This window comes from Macrotis lagotis, chromosome 5 (genome assembly GCF_037893015.1).
Source record: "Macrotis lagotis isolate mMagLag1 chromosome 5, bilby.v1.9.chrom.fasta, whole genome shotgun sequence".
Classification (NCBI taxonomy): Eukaryota; Metazoa; Chordata; class Mammalia; order Peramelemorphia; family Peramelidae; genus Macrotis; species Macrotis lagotis.
In genome coordinates, this window is record NC_133662.1 from 19,763,216 (window position 1) to 19,782,122 (window position 18,907).

At 35.4% G+C, this 18,907-nt stretch overlaps 1 protein-coding gene across 15 annotated transcripts in view; it reads right to left on the minus strand.

The window, feature by feature from the left end:
* TRERF1 (transcriptional regulating factor 1) overlaps positions 1 to 18,907 on the minus strand; it is a 292,412-nt gene that overhangs the window by 136,624 nt on the left and 136,881 nt on the right. The gene's annotated exons all lie outside the window — the stretch shown is intronic.

Here is an 18,907-nt window from a genome sequence, read left to right on the forward strand (position 1 = left end):
TTATCTCAAAAACGGCCCTTAATTCTCTTGACTTTCACTATCTATTTTATCCAGGCCATCATCATCTTCTGGAAAACATCTCATTTTTCAAAATAACTTCATGGTATGCCTACAATATACGTATGCAGCACTGTCCTAGATATTGTGGTGGGGGTTATAGGAAGAAGTAAAAAAAAAAAAATCTCTGCTACCATCTTTTAGTCCATCCTGCACAAAACCAGGGTTTCTTAACCTCATTTTATGTCCTGAACCCCTATGACCCCCTTCTTTTATAAGCATAAAGTAATATTAATACTATTAAAAAAGGAAATAATTATACTGAAAAGATGCAATATTTTCTTCCATCCAAGTTACCAGACTCCCTAAAATCTGGTTAGCAATGCCTCACATGCCCCTGGACCTCGGATTTAGACCAACATTTCACCACAATAAAATCTAGTAGAAAGAGCATTAGCTCTGAACCTGGATTGGGATCTGGGCTCTACTACTTAAAGAGTCGTGTGATCTTGGACAAAGACAATAATACTTGCATGGTGGTTGGAGGAAGGACTGGATGACTTCTAAATTACCTTCCAAGTATAAATCCTATGATTAACAAAATGTTTAACTGTCAGAAAACATTGCTTTAAGTGACAACGACCAAGTTTAAATTCCAATCTACCCCTCAAGGTACTGAATATGACTCCTGTTTTGTTTTATTTTTTTGTCCAACTTTCTTTTCTCCTCCTTTCTGAAATGAACCTCACATTCTAACTCTAGAGACGAGGTTGTTCTTACTCAACCAACACCATGAATATTTTCACCCCAATGATTTTTTCATTGTCCATCCCTGAAATGCTCCCTTTTTCTCCACTGATGTGAACCTTAGTTTTCTTCAGGACCATTTTTCTAAGACAATCTCATGTACAAAATCATTCTTATACCCAGGCCAAACTAATTTCCCTCTTTTCTAGATGCCACAGAATAACCTTACTAAATATAATTTAATTAATATTCAAGTATACTGCTTTTTTTATTATTTTCTAGTAGCTTTATGAGTGTAAATAACTTATTTTTCAAAGTGAGCTATAAACTCATAGTAGAACCTCAATAAATACTTACTGATTTGAGTCCTAGGGAAAACATCTATATCTGATATATTTACATTACCCAAACAGCTGAGCTAATTAGGCTACCTATTTCATGACCTACCCTAATATCCTCCATTCTCTTATTAATTGTTATCAAATTTTTAGGTGTGTACCTATCTTTTCGCTATCAACCTCCTTTCTTGACACAGAGGAGAAAATCCAAGACTGAATTTTAAAGTCCCTTTCAGGATGACTAGATATCTAGGGTTAAAGGAGAATTGTCTAGGGGAGGTGAAGGAAGGAAGGAGACAAAGAGACAAGGAGACAAGGAGACAAGAGAAAGAGACACAGACACCGATAGAGACAGAGAGAAGAAGGAAAAGAAAGAGATGAGAGAGGGAAAATTTTTGGTATAAATTATTGTATAAAGCTCTGAGAGACTGAAATATAGTCAAAATGGGACCATGATTTAGACATAAAGGATGTTATAATAAGCAAATTAGGAGAGCATGGAATATTGTACCTCTCATATTTATGGATAGAGGAAGAATTTATGACCAAACAAGAAATAGAGAGCATTACAGGATGCAAAATAGATTATTTTTATATTAAATATAATTTAATATTGCAAAATCAAAATCAAGGTAACCAAGACTGGAAGGAAAACAGAAAACTGAGAAAAAAATTTTATAGGAACTTTTCCTGTTAAAGGTCTCTTTTCTCAAATATACAGAGAAATGAGTCAATTTTATAAGAATGTGAGCCTTTACCCAATTGATAAATGATCAAAAGGTATGAATAGACAGTTTTCAGAGAACAAATCAAAGCTATCTACAAGCATATAAAAATGCTCTAAATCACGATTGATTAACGAAATGCAAATTAAAACAACTCTGAAGTACCACCTCAAAATTATCATATTAGTTAATGTGACAGAAAAGAAAAACAACAAAAATTAGAAGGGATGTGGGAAAATAGGAACACTAAAGTACTGTAAATGGAATTGTAATCTGATCCAACCATTCTGAAGAGTAATTTGGAACTATGCCCAAAGGGTTATCAAATTGTCCATATCCTTTTGAACCAATGAGATCTTTTAAAAAATTAAAAAATAAAAATAAAAATAAAAAGGATCTCTTTTTATAAAAATATTTATAGCAATTCTTTTTGTGGTGGTTGAAAATTGGAAACTGAAGGAATGCCATCAATTGGGGAATGACTAAACAAGTTGTGGTAGATGATATTATGATGGAATTCTACTATGCTCGAAGAAATGATGAGTGGGATGCTTTTAGAAAAATCTGGGAAGACTTACAAGAACTGATGCAAAGTAATAGTACACAGTAATAGCAATGATCAACAGTGAATGATTTATCTATTCTTGGCAACACAATGATCCAAGACAATTCTGAAAGAGTTATGATAAAAAATGTTATCTATCCCCAGAGAAAGAACTGATGGAGTCTGAATGAAGACTGAAACATGCTTTTTATCCTTTATTATTCTTGCTTTATTGGTCTGTGTTTTCTTGGCAACATAGCTAATGTGGAAATGGTTTACTTGACTACACATGTATAATTGATATTAACTACTTGTCTTCTCAAGGAAGGGGGGGGAATAGGAGAAAAGGAAAAATTTAGAACACCAAAAACACATTTTTTTAATTTTTTTCAATCAAAATTTTATTTTATTTTTTAAATTACATGCAAAGGTAGTTTTCAACATTCATCCATTTGCAAATTTATGAGTTCTACATTTTTTTTACCACTCTCCCTTCCCTCCCCCCCCACCCACAGTCTGGTAAAAGTTGTACATGTACAATTATATTTATTTTCATATTAGTCATGATGTGAAAGAGGAATTAGAGCTGGGGGGGGGTCATAAGAAAAAAAAGGAAAAACATAAAAAAAGTGAACATAGTATGCTTTGCTCTGCATTCAGTCTCCATGGTTTTTTTCTCTAGATGTGGATGGCATAGTCCATAGCAGGTTTCTCAGAATTGTCCTTAAACTCTGAACTGCTGAAAGGAGCAGCATCCATCATCATTTATCATGTCACAGTGTTGTTGTTAATGTGTACAATGTTCTCTTGGTTCTGCTCATTTTACTCATTCAAGTCTTTCCATGCCTCTCTAAAGTCTGACCCTCAGGATTTCTTCCAGAACAATAGTATTCCATAACATTCATACAGCATAACTTGTTCAGTCATTCCCCAATTAATGGGTATCCCCTCAATTTCCAATTCTTTGCACTACAAAAAGAGCTGCTATAAATATTTTTGATCATGTAATACTTTTCCCATTTTCATGATTTCTTTGGGATATAGACCTAGTACTGGTATTGCTGGACCAAAGGGTATGATCAATTTTATTCCTCTTTGGGTATAGTTCCAGATTGCTCTCCAGAACAGTTGGATCAGTTCACAAATCTCCCAACAGTGCATTAATGTCCCAATTTTCCCATCTTTTTCCCCTTTTTGTCATTTTAGTCAACCTGAGAGTTGTGAGGTGAGAGTTGTTTTAATTTGCAATAATGATTTGGAACTTTTTTTTACAATATATAGCTTTTTTTTAGGTTTTTTGCAAGGCAATGAGGTTAAATGGCTTGTCCAAGGCCACACAGCTAGGTAATGATTAAGTGTCTAAGGCTGGATTTGAACTCAGGTACTCCTGACTCCAGGGCCGTTGTTCTATCCACTACTCCAACTAGCCACCCCTGACAATATATAGTTTTAATTTCTTCATTTGAAAACCTGACATTTCAATTGGGGAATGATTTGTAATCTTTCAAATTTGGCTCAGTTTTCTATATATTTTAGAAATAAGTCCTTTATCAGAAAAACTATGAAAATTGTTTCCCAGCTTTCTCCCTTCCTCCTAATTTTAGCTGCATTGGTTTTATTTGTACAAAATCTTTTTAATTTAATATAGTCAAATCATATACTTGGCAATTTATAATGTTCTCTATCTATTGTTTGATCATAAATTTCTCCCCTCTTCATTGATAAAACATTTCTTGTTCTCTTAATTGGTCTATGGTAAATCCTGTCATTATTTTGACCTTATTTTGGGATAGGGCATGAGATATGGTCTATGTCTGGTTTTTGCCAACTTATTTTCCAATCCCCCCAGAATTGTCAAATAGTAAGAACTCAAAATTTTTTTAAAAGAATGTTAAATTTTTTTGTTTACATGTAATTGAGAAAATACTTTAAAAATGAACTTTAAAACACTGAGACAGAAAAGAAATAGGAGATTTTTAGGGAAGGGATAGCTAAAAAGGAGACCTATAGTTCACATAAGAATAGGTCATAAACTGAGCCAAATTTGAGCTTAAATCAGGGCAATTATTTTATTTTTGAATAGGACCAGTGATTTCATTAGTAATAAGGGCATCCTTCTACAAATGCAGCTTAGTACCTAGAATCACAGAGAATTGCCCAGGCACTAATTGACCAAAGCCTGGTATGAATTTTGAAATCGTCCAGAGTTATAACGCTAAGACTCCTAATCTACCTCTTTATCCATTATTATTCTAAGTTGTCCTACTTTTATTTTCTTAAGAATCCTTTCTTCCAAAATTCCCTTAAAGCAATTAGATAAATTGTCTACACACCTCCTACTAAGAGATATTACAAAAGTTTCCATTAGCAAGTCTACCACTACATGACCTAATCTCTGATTTCTGACAGGGGAAACAAATCAAATTTCTATGGGTGTATACATTTTTCTGACTATTTAATTGATTAATATCAATTATTAATTATCAAAATTTGGGATTCCAAGACTTCAGGGATTGCCCACTATTAGGCAAAAAATGTTAGAGTTGAATATAAAAAGGACATTTATAAGTTTGAATTTTTTGGCCCAGAGCAACAGATATTGTCTTTCTGGGATGGTTCAGAGAAAGCTACACTCCTCCCATCATTCATCAACTCTACCCCTAGAGAGCAACATTTTAGAAAATACAATTACTCTAACAAAGCTAATCATAACAATATTCATTATGAGTCTAGCTTTAATGTTTGCTATTTGGGCTCTAGGAATTCTATAAAGGACTCTTATTTTGATAATTTCTTATTTATTTGAATATCATGTTTCCCTGACAATATCCTTGAGGGCAAGGACCTTTTCAATGGCTAAGCAGAGAAGCAGAGACACAGCAGATATTTAATAAAGGTTTATGTGTAAACTGATAGACTCAAAGATAATTAAGAGAGGGAGACCTCACAGAGAGGCAAAGGAAGAAGCAGAAGTCCACAGTCCGAATCTTCTTCCAATAAAGGTTTTGAAAGCTGGAGAGACTCTCATTGAACTTAGGGTAATGTCTATCTAGTGGTATCAGGATGGGCTGAAAGGTCTCAATTCAGTTCACTGGGAATGTTTTTAAAGAGTCTGATGTGGACAAAGTACTGGCTTAGGGTACTGGGAAATATAAAGACAAGCAAAGAAAGAAACCTTGCCCTCAAAGAACCTGAAGAAGAAGAGGAGGGAGAAGAAGAGAACAGAGAAGCAGGGGGAGGAGGAAGAAGAAAGAGGAGGAGAAGAAGAAAAGGAGAAAGAAGAAGAGGAGGAGAAAGAGGAAGAAGAAGATAAATGATCAGTTTGAGTCTAACCTCTGATACTTATTAGCAAAACACAACTTCTAAATCTGTTTCCTCAGCTGTAATATGGGGGTAATAAAAACATCAGGGTGCAGGGGATAGAACACTGAACCAAAAGTCAGACAGACCTGAATTCAAATCCAGCCTCAAGCCACTTTCTAGCTATGAGATCCTGGACAAGTCACTCAATCTCCTGTTAATCCACTGGAGAAGGAAATGGCAAACCACTTCAAGTATCCTTTGCCAAGAAAACCTTATGGATAGCTTGGTCCACTGGTTCATAGAGTCAGACATGACTAAACAACATAGGTAAAAATCTTTTATAAACCTTAAGAAACTATAAACAATAGCTAGAAAAATGCAAAATTTGCACATAAGGCAACCATAAAATACAGAAAATAATACCAAATGATTTCAAAAAGGTAAACAATAACAGAGAAATCAAGAAAAGTCTCAGGTAGGAGGAAATGGAATCTAGGTCATGATCTGAAGGAAGTTGGGGAATTCTTCATAGTGTGTAAGGTGGGAGAAGGCATTCTGGAAATAGAGGACCTCTGACTGACAGGGGGATGCAAGATAAAAGTATAGGTAAAGTTAAAAAAAAAAACAGATGGCAGGCATCTCTCAAGATTCTTTCTCGTTAAAATCTTTAGTGCAGAGTTCCCTGTTCCCTGAGGGCTTCAGGATGACTGCCTTCATTAACTTGTTAGAAAGACAGGGAAGCATTTGGTCAATAATTGCGATTCTGAGTAGTATTTCAAAGTGAACTGGATTGAGGGTTATCTACTTCAAATTGCTCTCCTTAAATAGAGAGGAGGGAGAGGAAAGCAGGGGTGATCACTGCTCTTAAGGGTCTGGACTCTAGCCTTTGCTTGCCAGTGTCAGTGACACTGACTGTATTTTTCAGTGGTGAAGATTAATTTATAGCACGTGTAGGCAGCTTCAAAACTTTCTACCAAGCTGAGCTGCTAAGGAGCCCAATAGGGAAAAACAAAGTATAAATTCATTTATGAAAGTCTTGAACACACTTTGATTACAGAAACTAATCATTTGATTTTAAAAGTGGTGCAGCTTCATTAAACCTCAAGCAAATAAAAGTGTTTGATTTCCACTTATATGTTTTTTTACCGTCACATTTCATCCATTTCACACACCAAGATTCAAGGTCAGCTAAGTGGTCTGGAGATGATAACCAGAGTCAATGTATAAGTATCACCCCTCTTAAACTAACAAACTCTTAATAGTTGACATTTAAGAACAAATCAATAGACTGATTTATGAATGTGCTACTTTACAATCCCAGGGGCTATAAATGAGAGAAAGTCTTTTTAAAAATCATAAAATTTTAGAGCTAGAAAGGTCTATAGAGATCATCTAACCCAATCTCTACATTTTATAGATGAGAGAATTGAGGTTCTGGAAGGAGGCTTGAATTATTAGTAGGATAATTGAATTTAGAAATGGAAGGAGCCTATTCCAACCCTTTCTTTTTTACAGAGATGGAAATTTAAACTCAAGAGATTAAATGACAACCATAGAAACACAGCTAACTTATTCCCCCCCATTAAGCAAGCATTTCCTAAGTCCCTTCTTCCACCACAGCACAATGACCACTACTCACCATCCACTGAGGAGTAAGGGGAAAGATTAATGTATTTAAAAGGCAATTACCATTAGTAGAAGTCACTTCACTCTCTGAAGTGACTCTGTAAAACAGAGACATAGTTAGCCCTTCAACCTCATAACTTTCCCCATATGGGTTTCAATATATCACAGATCAACATAAGAAATTAAAGGAAAATTTGGGGGAAATTTTGTGGAAGCCAAGATGACAAATGAAGATCATCATATGACAATGAACCTATGACCAAATACTTAATCCAAATTTTACAATAAGATACCATAAATAACTCATTACAGAAAAAAGAAAAAAAATTCAGATTTTTTTTTCTGGTACAAAAGGAAGGTCAAAATATTTTACACATATTTTCCAGATCCTGGGGACACTGTGACCCTAACCCCACCACAATAGGAAAGGAATAACTGTAATCAATCTTTTTATAACCACTTCTCTCTCATAAGGTTCTGATAAAGTAAAGTATGACTTACTCTTAACATTATGAACAAAATAGCATTATTATTATTACTAATGGGATACAGCAAATCAATCAATAAAGAGCAAAGCATTCAAATGGGGAGAAAACCTAATATAAGTAAGCTAGGGTAATAGTCAGACTTCTCAATACAAGCTAGTGATAGCAAGAAAAACTCTGCAATCCTTGCAGGAGAACAGAGGAGTCTGGGCTTTGCATGCAGCCCTATTTAACCTGAAGAGGAAATTGCTTCACAGACACAGATGCCAACAGATTTAATGATGCCAAGGCTTGAAGGCAGCAGGGAGGCTCCCCAACAGCTGTGTTCAGGCGCAAACTGAAACCCAGCACTTGTACATGGAAAGAAAGGATTTGAGAAAGGGGAAAAAGTCTTCTGACATAGAGAGTGACACCTGTTGCCTGGGGTTTCTTTCCTATTTGGTATTTTTTATTGGAACTTTTCTTTAAAAAAGCTAAAATGTTTACTCTTTTAAAACTGGAACATATGTTGTCAGATTTAATGTAGCTGTTGAATCTGTTCTTTGTACAGATGTTTTGATAGATGCCCCTGGGCACCAAGCCTGTTAGAAAAGAAATCCAATAAGAGCTCCCACTTTGGAATGTGAGTTAAAATCTGACTAACTGACAACAGGGAGAGAAGGAGAGTCAGACAACGAAGAAGCCCTAGGAGACACATATGCCCATAGCAACAGGTGCCCAACAAAACACCTGTTCTCAGAAATAAGCCACTAGAATCAGAGAACTGGAAAAAGTTCTTAATTCCAGAGCTTTAAAAAAGGTACAAAAGTTCCTCTAACTTCATTATTTATCCATCAACATAAATTCAGGTTCATTCCATTAAAACAGTTTATTAAAATGTCTACATGGCTCAGGGTAAAGCAATTTTTTGATTTGGTTATAAAGAATTATTTCCAGTGACTAATCCTAAATAACAAATGCTATCTCTAGGTCCTTCATATCAAAGTCACTCTCCAGGACCAAAGTTCTTCATTTTGTACTATTATGTAACTCAAATGTATGAAGGGAAAACTTTCACAAGTCTAACAACTAGTGCCCTATAGACAGAAGAATTTAATAAATGTTTACTGGACTGAACTTCAAACCATGAATACATGCTATACTCATCCTTTTCTCAAAGTCCTTATGATCAAAAATGTTAGAAGGAATCCTCTGGCCCTCATTTTATAGAGAATCAAACAAGTCTAGAGTACAAAATTATCTTGTTACTGATGCTGATTAGTACTGACAGAGTAAGTTCTTATTCTTAGTGAAATCAGAGGAAGGGAATAAGGAAGGAGGGAGGAAAGAAGGAGAGAGAGAAAGGAGGAAGGGAGGGAAGAAAAAGGAGAAAAGAATGCAGGAAGGGAGGAAGAGAAAAGGAGAAGAAAGGAAAAGTGGGGGGAAATTTAAAAAGTCACAAAAAGACATTCATCCTTTAAAGTTTTAAATGCAAAATTAAGCTATGGTATACAAGTGGTGCAATAAACTTAGAATAAAGTTAATCTAATACACTTGTGATTGTTGTTGTTTGTTTCTGACTCTTCATGACCCCATTTGGGATTTTCTTGGCAAAGATACTGGAGTGGTTTGCCATCTCCTAGTCCAGCTCATTTTACTATATGGAAACTGAGATAAACAGGGTTAAGGGACTTGAATAAGATCACACAGCTAGTAAGGTCTGAGGCCATATCTGAACTCAGGAAGATGAGTCTTCTCAGTAACCAAGCCTGGAACTCTATCCATCGTGCCACCTAGCAGCCCAATTGCCATCATACCATATGATAATTTGTCCGGGAGGAGTTTACATTTCAAATAAATGAATGTGCTTAATGACCACTTTCACACTGCACATCCAAGCATTCCTTGGATAAAGAGGAGGAGAGGGACCTTGGCAGAGGCCCTGGATCAATAACCTAGGCACTAGATACCCCTGCTTCTCCAATAGGGGGCACCTTTGCTCCATATGTTCCAGAAGCCATGTGAGTCTGGGAAGGCTGGAGCAAAGGCCAGGTGTATTGGTAGAACACTCCCAGAGGACTCTTTGCAAAGCTTGTTCTTCTCAATGACCCAGTGAGATAGGCATTGCAAATAGGATAACCTCCAGTTTACAAAGAAAGAAACTGAAGCTGGGAAACTGAGTGACCTGTCCATCATCATTATCGTCATCATCACAAGGCTAAGTGTCAGAGGTGGGCTTTGAACAAAGACTTACAAATTCAGTCTTGTTTCTATTAGGGCAATAGATACTGGTGTCAAAGGGCAGGCTCGCTATAAGCTAAGGCCAGTCATCTCTTTTTCCTGGAGAACTCACAGCAACTGGGGTCTCAGTTCTGGATCTCACCTGTCAAGAAAAGAACTTGGAGCCACAAAGTCTCCATTCTCTTCTGAGCATTAGTACTCATCTCATGCTAGTTCTCAGGGTAGATTCCAGGGCCTCCCCAGAAAATGGAAAAGGAACAGGGGAGGGGGAAGAAGTGGAGAATAATAATAACAACAACAATATTTATAATATTAGATTAGTCACTGTCGAGGGGAAGGAGGAAGGAGAAAAATACAGAATTCAAAACCTTACAAAAAAGGAATACTGAAAATTATTTTTGCATGTAGTTGAGGAAATTAAGAAAATAATAAAAGCAAATTATAGCACTATGTACTATATAGCCAGTCACTATACTAAAATGTCTTACTATTAATATCTCATTTAGTAGGAAGTAGGTACTATTATTTTCACCATTTTACAAATGAGAAAACTTAGGCAAACAGGTTAAATGTGTTGACTAGCTAGTAAGTAGCAGAGGCCACATTTGAACTGAGGACTTCCTAACTCTATAGATCACTAACCCAGTGCTCTATGCACTCCTCCAAACTTCTGGATAAGTGCATATGGATTATAATTATTTTTTCCCAAAATGCCTTCCCCATTAATTCTACAAATTTGGTATTCATTTGGTTTAAAGAAGACCCCCCCCCCCATTCTTGGGAAGATTAAAAAGGAATGGGGGAGGAGGGGGAAGATCAAGAGACTTATTAGTCATTTACACTTTGGTTTACATTTTTTTTACTAGATTACTTTCTCTATAATATTCATATATAGTAGGAAAGGAAGCTTTGATTTTTGGAGGAGGAAGGATAAGAAAGAAGTCATTTGAGGCATGTTTGAAAAAAAACATGCCTAGGTAGAATACCACAGTTTGTAGAGTCTGGGGAAAGAGGGATAATTTGAGGCTGACAGATTCCAAAAGAAGATAAAATAAGGGATTCTAGAAAGAGAAGTGTCCAAAGGGGTTGAAAATATTAAGCACCTACAATGTAGAAATCATTGTCGGAGGAGTTGAAAGAAAACAGGGGCCCATTCATTTAGGAAACCATATCAAAGTATATGAATGTAACAGAATGTTACTAGGCCATAAGAAATAACCAATGTGATGGATTCAAAGAAATATGGAGACTTGTATGAACTTATAGACCAGGAGAACAACTTAATGAAGACAACTTATAATAATGAAGAAAAACCACAGAGCTCTGATCAAAGCACTGAATATTTTGGACTTCAAAAGCCTGTTGATGAAATACACCTCCCACCCCTTGGCAGGGAAGTGATAAGATTAGAGATGAAATATGCACTCTGAGACATGGCCAATGTATTGACTTGTTTTGCTGGACTCTACATATTTAAGAGAAAGAAAGGTTTGGGGAAGAAAGGAAAATAGGTTAGCAGTTAGTTAAGGAAAATAAAAAAAGGCGAAGACCAGTAATACAATATATTTTAAGAGCACAGGAAATCACTATCAATATAGGAAATTCACAAAGGTGACAAATGATAGAATGCTTAATGTTGAGGGGTTAGGGGGAAATGGAGGGCACTATTTGCAGAGCTAGGAACCATCCAAATGTTCTAGAAAGCAATTTGGAATTTTTCAAAGAAAGTGACCCAAAGGTACAATTGTAAACATACACTACACCAAATCTCTATAGGCACCCACATATTTATAGCAGCATTTTTATACTAGCAAAAACTAAAAACAAAATAAAATGTCCATCGACTGGGTAATGACTAAACAAACTGTGGTTCCTGAATGCAGTCTGCTATAAAATAAGATGAATTTGAGGAAAACAGAGAATGGGAAGATGACTAACTGATTGATACTAAACACTGAGAATAAACTAGCTAGGCAAGTGATTTTACACACACACACACACACACACACACACAGACACACACACACGTACACATAATATAGAGATTGCAACAATGCCCATGGAAAAAAACAGCAACTGAATATTAAATTCAATGCAGTATCTGGACAAATACTATGAAATTATAATAGCCAAGCTTGGTCCCCAAGAGAGATGAGAAAGCATCTTCTCCCACCCCACCCCCAGCTTCTTTACAAAGGGGGGGGGGGGACAATGACTGTATAAACCAATGCTGTTTCAATATATTGGTTGCTTTTGAGAAACTATTCTCTCCCAAAAGCACAGAGGAGAGTAGACATTGGGAAATGTGGATATATTAGGAAATGTAGGCAATACAGAAATAAAAGCTATCAATACAATTTATTTTTCTTATATATATATATATATATATATATATATATATATATATATATATATATATATAATTGGTTCCTTTTAAAATTGAATTTATATTCCTTGAAAAAGAAAAAGTAAATTATGCATAAAAGATTTATCATTTCAAGTACAAATCTGTTTCTCCTCTACTATGTAGAAATGCTCCTTTTAGTTAGTATTTGTTAAAGTCAGAAGAATTTGTTCCTATTAAGAAAGTAATAAGTATTAAAAATAAATTTAATGGATATTTCTAAAAAGTGAACAAATCAAATACAAATGTGCCATTTCTTACACTTTCCATGTTCTTTGTATATGGAAAATTTGTGTTTGCTGATAATTCTTAAATTTATTATAGAAAAAGAAAATTAAAAACAAAATAGGGGGTTGGACTAGATAATTTCTAGGGTCTCTTCCAGCACTGAATCTATGTTCTTAGGAAACACCCTCTCCCCCGCAAACTCTGAAGGCTCCCCTCACCCTACCCTGTTAGGAGTGACAAGGCAAGGGACTTATAAGGGAGTGGCAGCAACAGAGAGCAAATAGGCTAGGAGATCTTTATCAGAGATAAGCTATATATAAAACAATTTCAAGGGCAGCTCTAGGTTGGTTCTTTCATTTAAGATAGTTTTTAGCAGAAGAATAACAATAATAACAATAACAATAAACTGCACAATTTAGAAAAATTTATTAACCCCCACTCTCTTCCTAATATGGACAAAGCTATATTATTCAGTTCACTAAAAAGGGATGAGGGTCTCATTCTGAGGGCTTCAATCTCTAAATAAAAAACAACCGTTTCTATTTTGTCTCAGGCTTTTCACTTTACTCAGCACTCTGCTCCCAATGAGTCAGTGATATGGACAAATCCTGTTGGGGTGCTCATAGGGGATAATGTATCTCCATCAATGTAGTCATTACAACTTAAATGCCACCATAATGAAATCATTCAGAGGCCCTGAAGAGCTTCTGAACAGTAACCACCTTTGGCAAGGCCTGGTATAACGTTTTTCCTCAAAAGATATCAAGATATTTTCATCTGTTTTCACAACATGAATCCTAGAAGAAGAAAACTGGTATTTCTGTCCTCCATGTTTTCTATGATGGGGAACAAAGTCCCCAATTCAGATCACATAGTCAATGTGTAGGCAGGTCAGATAAGGAATTTGAGCTCCCTGACTAGCAATGCAGATTATTTCTCCAAGAAATGGAAAAACTGAGTAATAGGTGAGGTATGGATACATTACTTCTTTCTTGAAATAGTTTACAAGCTGGCCTAGAAAATGGACTCATTCTGCTTGGACTCAGAGAGTAGAACTAGGGGCATAGGTGGAAAATAAATAATGAAGATTTAGGTTTGAGATAAGAAAAAAATATTTAATTTGGTTCCTATACTGGATGACTGCTCCACTTTTCCTTCCCACTTTATGCATCATTTCCTGTATCACAATCCTTTATCACATCCTTTCCTGTATTTTTGTCCCACCTTCCCTGCCCCTCCACTTAAAAGTTAGATTTGAAGGTTAAGTCCTATATTGAGTTTATGGTAGCATCCCTAGAGTTCAGTAAAGTGACTCTATATAGCATGGGGTCTAATGTGTGAGAGTTCTCCAAAAACAGAATGTGCTATTTCAGGAGATTATTGCAAGAGATTGCCAAGCAAAAGAAAAATATTTTTAGAGCCACTCAAAAGTGGAATGGGCCATGTCTTACAAGGAGGTGAGTTTTTCATCACTGAAAGGTCTCCAAGCAAATGTAGGATGTCAGCATATTATATGGACTGGACCATGTGAACTCTGAGACCCTTCCTGCTCAAAGATTTGAAACAGAACAAACAGACAGTCAGATACACACACACACACACACACACACACACAAACACAGATGATATAGACAGGTAAATAGATGTTACTTTCAAGCAGCTAGGTGGCACAGTAAATAAAGTGCTGGATCTAACCAGGTAGACCTGAGTTCAAATCCTTCAGACACTTATCTAGCTGTGTGACTCACTTTATCATGTTTGCCTCAGTTTCCCCAGATATAAAAAGAACTGGAGAAGGAACTAACTACTCCAGTAATATTTACCAAGAAAATCCTAAATGAGGTCATGAAGAATCAGCCAAGACTAAAACTACCAATCAACATAACACTTTCACATTTGAAAAACACTTTATAGGGCAGCTAGGTGGAACAGTGGATAGAACACCTGCCCTGGAGTCAGGAGGACCTGAGTTCAAATCCGATATCAGATACTTAATAATTGCCTAGCTGTGTGACCTTGGGCAAGTCACTCGACCCCATTGCCTTAAATTTTTTTAAAAAAAGAAAAATACTTTACATGAAGACCTCATTTGATCTACACAACAACTTAGTAATTCAGATGCTATTACTAATTCTTATTTAACATCCTATATGAGGTCTTTTCTGATCCCTTCTCTAATTTCTAGTCATCTTCTTAACTGCCTTTTATTTAATTACATCACATTCATTCTGTATATACAATATGCATGATGTATACACCAACAAAAGATTAAATCATAAAGAAAAAATCATAAAGTCTGGTTTGTTTTTTTGGGGTTTTTTTGCTACTTACTTGGCTGCATCAGACACAGAAGTACCTGGACTTCATCTTCAAGAAGAAACTCAAGAACTAAGTGTACACATTTCTAAGGCTAAAGAGGGGCCCACCAAGTGAAGGACAAGAGCAGCAATGGACTCAGGAAAAGGTCTTTATGGTACAGATTTTAGATGGGGAAACCAGTCATATCTTAATCACATCCATATATGTATCATTCACATTATCATTTCCTAGGTAAGTTGGCAGAAAGAAATGAGGCAAGCAAGGAGCAAAGAGGAAGGAAAGGGGGCTAAGTACCAATAAAGTCTTTAAGATGATCACAGATTTAGAAGGAAGAAGGAGGCTGTGAGTCTCAGACACTGATGACAAAGTTGAGATATCTCAAACCCAGAACAGCCAGAGAATCCATCTGTCCTAAATTAAATGCATCTGCTCATAAAAATGGAATTTACAAGGAGGAAAACTAACCATTCTATTACTGTCTCCTGAGAAACAGGGACCTGAGAAATGTGGACTATGTGAAAAAGTTAACAGTGGCACAATTCCCTCTCCAAATACAACTCATTCCTTACTCCCTCCAGAAATTCCCCTTCTCTCCTTGGTTCCTCTAGTGGCCTGTCTCTCCCATCTGCTTTTCTGAGCAAATTCCCCACCCCTGCCCAACCCGCCAACTGTTCCTTTTCTCCTTTTCCTCTGGAACACGTTTCCTACCACCTGGGATTCCTAGTTGGGTTTAACTACTCTAAATTAACACATTTTTTTTTCTAGAATAAGTTTAACATTTTGCCACCATCGAAACAGATCTGACCAACATTTCTTAATAGTCTTAACCAAAGCAGGTCTTACTTAAATGTAGAATTATCTCTAAGAAAAAAAGTATAAAGATAAATATAATTTATGAATTAAACTGATTCTTCTTTATTGTAGGAGGCAAGAGATCTAATCTAAATATAATGACATAAAAGAAGCATCACCCATCACTCAGGGGCCTCAAGAATCTAATGAAATTGCTCATTAAAAGGAATAGATTAGATTCTAGATAATGTCTATTTCTAACTACCAGTTATTTTAACTTTCCTTAGGACAAAAAGTTGTTTTTTTTTTAGGTTTTTGCAAGGCAAATGGGGTTAAGTGGCTTGCCCAAGGCCACACAGCTAGGTAATTATTAAGTGTCTGAGACCAGATTTGAACCTAGGTACTACTGACTCCAGGGCCAGTGTTTTATCCACTGCACCACCTACCTGCCCCCGCATAAAGTTTTCTTGTAGAAGAATGCAGCACAACTATAACTTGCACTGGTCTTATAAACTTATAAAAGTCTGTACAACACTGCTCCCCTAATAACAATAATAATTGTTAATAATATATCGTTGAATAACTATGTTTTGTGTAACTGAATATATACAATCTATATTCAAGTGCTTGTCTTTTCAAGGAGGGGAAAAGGGAATAGGGAATTTGAAACTAAAAAATTTTAAGTTAAAAAACACAAATGTTTAAGAAAAAACAAATGTTTAAAATTGTTTTATATATAATTGAGAAAAAATTTTAGATATTCTTTTTTAAAGTCTCATTGCACTGGCAAATTGCCTTCTGTGGGGGGTGGGAGGGAAATAAGATTAGGGGAAAAAATTGTAAAACTCAAAAATAAATAAAATCTTAAAAAAAAAAGTCTCATTGCAATAATCCACCAGTAGAGTAGAATGTTAGAATTAAAAAGCTGAGACTATTTCCAAGGAAAACTTGGGTTCATTAAAGAAGTTCTGCATTTCTCTAAAAGGATTCCAGACAGATTAGCTCTGTATCAAATATTCATGATGGAAAAGCTCTACAAGTTTCAATACAAATGTATATCATAAAGTTGGTATTAATTATAATTTATCCATTTAGTCTATCTTTTGTGGATGTTTAGGGAAAACTCAAGTCAAAATAGATCTCTTCCAGGAAGTTTCTGCAATTTTTCAGGGGTTGTTGGAAGTAGCACAATATCATTCACAAACATACCATCTATATCTTTCATCTACCCTCTTCATCTTGGACTCTACACAGTACCCCATTCATCTCTGTGGTGACCATCTTTGGTAAGCATTCTCTCTATGCCTCATTTCATGGTTATGAAAAAAATGTCATTGAACAGGGGTTGTTTGTTATGTATTTCATGGAATTTTTAATGATTCTGAAGTAAGGATAGGAGACCCCAAAGAGAAGTTTTTAAGATGATGTTTTGCCCTAATGAGTCAATTGTTTTTTCATGATCAACAAAGAGTGAGCAAAATAGAATCTTCTAATCTCTACATCTTTCAGTGAAATTCAAAATGAGGATGTGGTCCACTGTTAAAATGACTTTTGAAAAACTTATTTTCTCCTTACTAACACCCTTAATTCATATATAAATGACTTACATAAAAAGTTTGCCTCGGTGGGAGAGTAGGCTGTATGTGGATAGTTCTTTTTTTTCAGTTATCTTTTTTTGTTAATAAAGTCTAATTTTTTTCATACCTTTAAAATCTTCCTTTCTATCAGACATCTTGAATATCAATCCCTTCGTATTCTTACAATTTACCCCATACATATGGAGTCATTGTGGTTGCTTTCTTCTACTCTGTGTATTTTAGTTCCATTTCTATCTCTCCTAAAGATACAAACAGAACTATGATGTGAGGATACAAATGTGGTGGTAGTTCCACTGTCCTTAATGGGAAAAAGTTTATAATAATAACTTTATAGATCTTCCAGTTTTTTTCCTGCTATTTGTTATCGTCCTTCTATTTCCATCCATAAATTTAGCTCTTAGGATGGCTTTGATTAGCTAGATCTCTTGCCAATCTTTCTTTAAATTGTTTTATCTTTTATAGCTCATCTCAGTTTTATGAGATGATATTCCTCATAATTGTGCATCATTCTTCCTTGGAAGACTTTACAAACTTGTATATATTGTAAACCAGTGTTGTCTTTGGCCATCATCTCTTACCACTTGTCAAATAAGTTAAATGTTTGTAGACTAAAAGGTACTTCCTGGACTATTTCAGTCTTCTTGTTGTAGCAATAGATTTGCAACAGATCAACTCTTCTATGTAAAATTATTATAATCTCTGTGTCTACACATTCATTGCCTACTTTTTCTCTCCTCTCATTTCTCAATTCTTTACAATTTGTCTTCCTATCTCACTACTCATGGAAAACTACTCTCCAAAATAACCATATTTAAATCTCTTAATTATCAAATTTGATGAAGGGGTTTCTTACTTCTTATCCTTGAACTCTCAGTTACATTTAACATCATTACCCCCATTCCCAACCCTTATCTAGTGGATATCAATCCTTTCTGAATTTTAATGACACTACTCTTGCCTGATTTTTCTCTTACTTGTTCGATCATTTCTCCTCAGTCTCCTTTCTTCAGTCTCCACATTTTAAATATGGGTGGTCCCTAAGGCTCTGTCTTGAACTCTGTTCTCAGCATATGTTTTCCAATATTTCCCATAGATTTTAATATTATATTCAAAGATCTAAATATCACAGTCCCAAACTCCTTTCTGACTCTATCTTCACTCTCACATCAACAACTGTGATTAGATGATTCAAAGTGGATAAAAACATTTCAAATTTGACAGGTGGATTTCAAATTCAACAGTGGATAAAAACATTTTAAATTCAATAAAATTGAAATAGAACTCATTATCTTTCCCAAAAAAATTATTCCTCCTCCAAATTCTATTTATGCCCAAGAGACCATCATTTTTCCAGTCTCCCAGGTTCATAATCTAGACATTATCCTCAACTCCTTAATTACACTCTATGTATGTAATCCGGTGCCAAATTGGTGCCTATTTCTACACCTTCTCTATTCATTCAGTCACCCCCTTAGTCACCTCTTGCCTACATTATTTCAAAGACCTCCTAATTAGTATTTCTACCTCTAGTTTCTCCTTCTTCCAATCTATCCTCCACACAGCCATCAAAATTATTTTTCT